This window comes from Bidens hawaiensis, unplaced genomic scaffold (genome assembly GCF_021521415.1).
Source record: "Bidens hawaiensis isolate Kalapana, Puna unplaced genomic scaffold, B.hawaiensis_p1.1 tig00049939_1, whole genome shotgun sequence".
Classification (NCBI taxonomy): Eukaryota; Viridiplantae; Streptophyta; class Magnoliopsida; order Asterales; family Asteraceae; genus Bidens; species Bidens hawaiensis.
The window spans coordinates 63,090-70,234 of record NW_027498952.1 but is presented as its reverse complement, the minus strand read 5'-3'; the positions used below and the strand labels follow the sequence as shown (position 1 = coordinate 70,234).

The 7,145-nt window shown below is 36.6% G+C and overlaps 1 pseudogene across 1 annotated transcript; it reads right to left on the bottom strand.

Annotated features, from left to right (window-relative positions):
- Nucleotides 1-1,180: 1,180 nt before the first annotated feature.
- Nucleotides 1,181-7,145, bottom strand: LOC143598319 (protein argonaute MEL1-like; annotated as a pseudogene). Its single transcript, XR_013147094.1, has 22 exons — nt 6,783-7,145; nt 5,394-5,583; nt 5,154-5,303; nt 4,835-4,966; nt 4,652-4,758; nt 4,467-4,570; nt 4,230-4,366; nt 4,005-4,121; nt 3,813-3,923; nt 3,674-3,736; nt 3,470-3,589; nt 3,248-3,390; nt 3,040-3,161; nt 2,819-2,956; nt 2,599-2,726; nt 2,459-2,521; nt 2,322-2,385; nt 2,098-2,233; nt 1,924-1,997; nt 1,744-1,838; nt 1,621-1,652; nt 1,181-1,530 (listed from the first exon to the last, which is right to left on the bottom strand). The product of XR_013147094.1 is annotated as a protein argonaute MEL1-like (transcript).

Genomic DNA, 7,145 nt, shown 5'->3' with positions numbered 1-7,145 from the left:
TGGTTATAAATTTGAATTTGTGAATATGAATTTTGTGTTTTGTGAATCTTGTGAATATGAATTTTGTGATTTTGCTGTTCTTAGAACTTGAATTTTGGGCTAATGGAAAGAAAATCATCAACATTTTAATCAAAACTGAATTCAAAGACCTGACCGAAAGTTCTAATAAATGGGTTCCCAAAATTGATGAGCCGCCAACCCGAACCAACGACCCGACTTGATAAAAAAAATTTAACGTTTGGCTTTGAGAAATCCGAGCACTTATAAAACATGAACCCTAGAAAAAAAATTCCTAGATTGCCACCGATCATGTTCGCATAAAAAGAAATGAGAGACATTCACCCTACATTTCACGGCTCTTTTGAAATTGACGTAGCATATAAGCTCGACCTACCAGGCAAGTCAATATTCACCCTATATTTCTCATCTCTCAATTGAAACAAGCAAAGGGTCCTCCCACTAAAATTAGCTCTATTCTTACATAACCTCAGTTTTGTCATCAACCGGGGAACGTAAACGGGTTAAAAAGGGCTATAGAGCAAGGTATCAATGGTTAATTTAGTGTTTTCCTCGTACGAGTTCCATGTTCCTATTATTTATTTTATGTGGGCAATGTGATCTGCTTGAAAGAGTGGTCACGTTTAAATCTTCAAAGGCTCCCTAGAATCCTTAAGTGTTTCCATTGGCGTCCGGGCTAAAGGTTAACTTTGAGAAAAGCGAAGGTGGTGTGGAAAGTTCCATTGTTAAGAATCCATCGACGCAAACATGAACGTCACCACCGGAGGTACATTATTACATTTAAATCAAACTGGTTGAAATCAATGTAAGAGATAATTGTATTAGACTCCGATGAAATTGAACTATTTGAATCGCGGATTGGAGGGGAGTTACAGATCTTCATGAGATTTTTCCTTTGAAGAGAGACCTGATTCTTGACTATGTTGGCCTGGTTTTCCTTTGAAGAGAGACCTGATTCTTAACACAAACAGCCCTGGAATAGTATCAACAATGGACAAAATAGTTTTCAGCTGCAAATAAAACCAGTGTGTTCTAGCTTTAGTTGGGACAAGATATAGCATATAAAAAGCTTCAAGACATAAATCAATGGACCTGAAAATATGAGGACTTATAACATTGCTACCAAATGTCAACCTTTGCTATCAAGTTCAAAATCAAAAGCCGGTCAAGCAAATCAAATCCAACATCATTCGCAAAGGCAAAAAAACCACCATCCTATGCCATGCTTTACCTAGTCGCGTTATTTACATCATCTACATACCAACATAACCCAAAACAGCCAAAAACCAAAAGTCAAGCATGCCCCATAATTTCACAACCCCAAAGCACACCCACCTCAGCAATAAAACATGACGCTCTTGACACTCTCATGTATCACCGGGAGTGGCCTCACTTCCGCAGCCCTGTCTCTTGTTGCACGCCCCCCACGTGAATCACTGTCAGATAGATCTGCACCCTCCATGTAAAAACGAGCCCGAAAAGCAGCCAAGTGTGCATAGTAAGCCGGGGGAACTACAAAACAGAGAATTTATAAGCTATATTATTATAAGGTAGAAATCTTTTACAAACTTAAATGATGAAAAACAAAGATACAGATCATACCCATAGAGACTGATCGAGTACACCTCGCGTACCTGAAATTAGTTGAAAAGATCAAGCGGGTTAGAATTTAACAAAGGAAATTATAATTTTAGCTTTTAAGACTTGAGTAGTTAGTTGAAATACGTGTAGCAAAGAGAGTTGGTTAGCATCTGTAAAGCATCTGCAGTAAACTTGTTCTCATCATACAGCACATGATAATGTGTTGGCCGACTAGTCCCCTGCAAAGAAACCAAAACTCAATTAAATCAAAACTGTTTTTGACTCGTTTGAAACAATGTAAAGGTGAATTAAAAAACAGTTCACCTGAATTCCAGCATGGCTGCACAGATAGAAGTCAAATTCAGTGGGGTGACATATCTTGGTGTCCACAACGGTTCCTAATAAATTTAATCCAAATAAAAAGTATAGTATTAGAAATAATTATAAACCAAATAATGTAGAAATTTTAAAAAGTTTTAAATAACAGAAATAACAAACCAGGAAGAATATTGCCACTCCTGTCAGTAGAGTTCCTATCACCATGCTTATCCGGGAAGAAGCGTGTATGATGCCTCTTTTGCACCACAATAAACGTGACAGGTGGCATATAATCCGCCTCCAGTGAAACACATGCCTGAAAAAACAACCATGTTTCAATGACCATAAATTTTATAAATTAAAATATAAATATAATATAAAAACAGAAAACGTGATAAACCTACCTTACGAATGTTGTCCATTTCACTCAGTAAAACCTCGTTAAATTGTCCTTCACTTACACCGTCTCTGTAAATTGATTAGAAATATTAGTGATTATTGTTTAGTGAGTAATTTTAAGAGGAAAGACGAGTTCTCATACCTGTAGAAAATGATACGGTGTGGCTTGAGTCCGGTTGACTTCTTGAAAGATATCAAAAGATCTCTGCAAAAGCAAGATGTAAAAAAGAAAATTAATAAAACAACAAACCAATAATCTTTATAAAAGCAGTTAACCATTGCCTAATCATTCCTCCATGAGCATCACCACTTCTGTGGTACAGATCTTGTATAATCTCCTGTCTATGCTGTTGTGCGGATACCAAAGCTTTATACTTGGTTACTTGAGGCCAGTCCATAGAAGCAACAACCTAAAAGCGAAAAAAACAGCAAAAAGCAAAACTCTAGAAAACTCCTTAATTCCTGAATGTAAGAGCACGAAGGCAAGGGAATAGCAACATACAGCAGCAACTGAAGGACTTGAATCTTCTCCCGGTGATGGATGAGTGACATCAGCACCAAAGATTATGGTCGGACGGTCAGTTACATACGGGAGCCTACCATTAAGAGATGCAGACAAAACGCTGTTCCTTCCTCCTACCTAAAACAGTTCAAAAAACTTATAAACATTAGTTAACAGATAAAAGAAAATATTAAAAGATAATTAAAAAAATAATAAAAGACCTTGACATTTATTTTCATAGCCACATTCTCGAAATACTGCTTGCTAAGCTTCGTTACATGTGTCGGCCTGCAGCACTGAGAAACAATACCGAGCTCGGTTTCACACACTCGTTTAATTCTTCCTGAAAAACAGTCATTATTAAACATGTATCAGTATAACTTATATATGGTAAATGTGGCCATGTGGGTTATCATGAAATTAAATTACCATAGGTTCCTTTAGCTTCTGGAAGGATCACAAACAGCAGTTGCAGTTGGTTGTTAGGTGCAATTCTTTTTAGTAACTAAAGCTTTCTCAAGGTTGTGTGGCGGAGCAGATACCATTCGGATCAACGGCTGGGGATTAAAAACCTTCAAAAGAAACATTAGAGTGTCTGAATTATTTTCCTTCTGTATTGGCATTGTGACAAAGGGATAAAGAAATACATACAATTCCCTTGTTCTGACACATTTGAACAAGTTCATTACAAAAACGCATGACTGCATCCTCTCTCTGCCTTGAAAAGTTAGCAATCGCCCAATAATTTACCGTGCCTCCGTTAATCATTTTCTACAAATAAAATAAAAAAGTTAAATACTGATTATCTATATATATTCACTTTCTGAATAGTGAAATAAAATAATAGCAACTCACCAAGTCAATCATGTTCCATTGACCGACAAGTGGTTTCACCTCTGAAGAACCATGATATTGGAGCTGAAACACAAAATAAATCAGAATCAATGTAATAATAGAATTAGGATTTATCAGAGATTTACAAGTGTGAACTTACTGATGGTGGAGGAAGCACACGTGCATCAATGGATGTGAGTTGTTCTCTTACTCGCATGCCAAAATCACTGTTGACAAGTGCGTCCTCATTGTATTTGTTACTTCGCATAGTCTAATTTTAAATAAAAAGATGTTATTGAAATAATAAAACCAGAATAGTGTCAGCATACGCGATTAATGTGAAAAAACATACCTTCAGAATACTGTCCTCCCGATCCTTTGGACGTTGACATGTAGCCCTTAGCAAGTTAGTAACTTGCTTTTCATTGAGTTTCAGTGCATATCTTTGACCATCAGCAAGGTAACAAATCTAAAGGTGCACAAATTAAAAGTCCGCAATTATTATACAGACTTAGTTGCTATAATGCTTTCTGAAGATTCAAAATAATGTTCTTTATAAAATATAATAACAGCTAACCTCTGTTGGCAAATATGTCGGCTTTGCATCTGTGCCTGCTTAAATTGCAGGAAGCGCAGGGGTAACGCAGATTAATGTTGTATCGCTGACGGTAGTATTGAACAACAGAGATAATAGCTCCAGTTTCATCAGGAAAACTAACAAAGTAAAGTAAAATAAAAGATTAGCGTAAGATGAAATAAACTGAATATCAAATAGTAAGACCATAAATGAATGGAATTTATTATTCCAACTCACGTAAGCTGGCTAATTGGTTGAGCTGTTAGTGCATGAACCTTGTAACGCCTCATGTAATTTTGGCGGCGGACTTCCACCCTAACACCTCTCAGAGCTCTTTTCACCTGAAATTTACAATCATCGTAAAGTCAACTTTGAGATTTTTATGCATAAGGTTGGTAAGCAAATCAATGGTTAATGTATACCCTAATTCGTTCTTGATCTGTAAGTGGTCTGGTTAAATCTTTGTTAAGAAACTCCCCAATAAAATCAGAGACCAGCCTTGGCTCATAGAAAGCCCTAGCGGACATATCTATAAAAAAATCAAAATCATTAGCAATGATAGTATAATTAACCCAAATACACAGACAATAGTTCATAACATATACCTATATTTAACGATAAACCCACCTGTGTTGGTCTTAGACTTTGGTAAAACCCTTTCCAAAACTCAATGCCGTCACCAAGCACGCCATGGCCAAAAGCTGTGTGGAAAATTGAACACCCCAACCACTTCACGACTGCAATTTATAGATATGGTTAGGATTAACTACAAAGAAAGTATAATTAACCACAAAAAATTTAAACAATGATTGCCCAACATTAAAAAGGTATAGTTAACAATCAAACTAAACAAAAACACATCAAACAATGATCATCCAATTCACCAAAAAGTACACTTAAATGAAACAAAAAAAGTCATGTTACTCGAATGAGGCTGATTCCCTTAAGACCACATCAAGAGCTTGAATAGTTTCTTGAGGGCAGTCATGTTGTCTGCCATTTAGAAACTGCCTCAGGTAGTGTACATCCTTTTTAGCAGCAAACTTAATTGTAACCCTGAATTCACGCTCCCGCCTAAAACACATACCAACAGCTACATAAGACAATGATTTAAAAAAAAAACTAGCAATAACCAAACACAAATTAAAGGAGAATATGGTATACCCATCCTGCTCAGTGATTTTAACAGTAAATTCCTTTGACTCAAAGGGCAACGAACCAGCAGCAAATGCACTCTTCTTTCCATCAAAAGCCAACCGCAAATTACCCATGTGCGAAGCGCGGTACAAAGAACTAGAGTTTTCATGATTTCCCTGAATTTGGTCTTTGAGGTGACCTCAGGAGAAATTGCCACCTGAAACCAAAATTAAAATGACATAAAACAAAGGCCATCATCATAAACATAATAAACAGCACACAAATTTTACAAAAATAAACAACTGAAAACCCTAGCCTCCTCACAAGCATAATTAACAGAAGACAGAAAATAAAATACAAAGACGATTTTGCCAAAAAAATTTACAAAAAAAACAACTTAAAACCCTAGCCGGAATCAAGCAAAAACAATCGCAACGACTAAATTGATGAATTACACATCGATGTTCTTCAATATATCAACAGAATATATGAAAATAAAGCGCCTTTAAACAAATTAGTGACAAAGTAACCTGAAATAAAATAAAATATCAAAATTGCCGCCTAAATTAAACTGAAGTTACATAGAACAAATTCCAATATAATCCATACATTGTCGCTTCATAAGCATTATAAACAGAGCACAGGGAAAAAAATATACAAAGATGATTTTGCCACAAATTTTACAAAAAAAAAACATGAAACAGTAAAAAAAACAACATATATGTAAATAGCTAAAAACCATAGCCAGAATAAAGCCCAAAAAAAAAACACTATGGCAAGGACTAAATGCCGGATCAGTTACACAACAGTGCAGTTCATTGAAAGCAACACAGACTAGATCTCACAAAAAGCGGTTAAAAACCAGGCATAAAGCAGTTAGAAATTGATGTTGCTCTGAATAAAAAGTTTTAAAAGCATTATGCTTGAACAAATATAAAAAACACAAGAATTCGATCAGCATATAAATTTCTCTACGAATGTAAACATGCATAAATTCGAATAATATTGGTACAAGTAAGCACTGATTCCAAAAACACAACAACAAAAATAAAATATGTAAACAACTGAAAGCCCTAGCCGGACGAAAAAAACCCATCACAGTTACTAAATGCAGGATCGATCACATAGCAGTGAAATCCGATGAAATCAACACAAACTGAAAATTAGAGTCATAAAGCAGTTAAAAATTAAGCATAAAACAGTTAAAAATTAGGCATAACGCAGTTATAAATTAGAGACAAATGTTGCTCTGTATAAACAGTTTGTAGAGCATTATGCTTAAATACATTAAAAAAAATACAGGAATCCGATCAAACATGCATAAAATCGAATAACACCAGCACAAGTAAACACATATTCCAAAAATACACTCGCAATAATAATAATAATAATAATAATAATAAGAAGAACGCTTACATCATACTGATGAGGATCCTTTTGTCCTAGATCCACAAGGAAGTGATTGGCCCTAATCACACACTTTCGTCCGCTTGTTCCATAACCGTTCCTCACCGGTGCGCTTAGCCTCTTCGATGACGACGGCGCCAACTGTACGGCCGGCGGTGCGTCAGCCACCGGTTGTTGAGCAGTTACCGACGGTGCAGGAGCCGTACGCTGTTGCATTGGCGGCGGTTGTTGCGAAACTGGACCTGTCGTCGTCACCGTAGCCCTAGAATCGGTTGGCGCTGAGCCGATTGAGAGATTCTGAACGGACTGAGAGAGTGACGGACCGGCGGCAGGTGCCGGACCGGTTTGGCGTCCACGGCCACGTCCGGACAT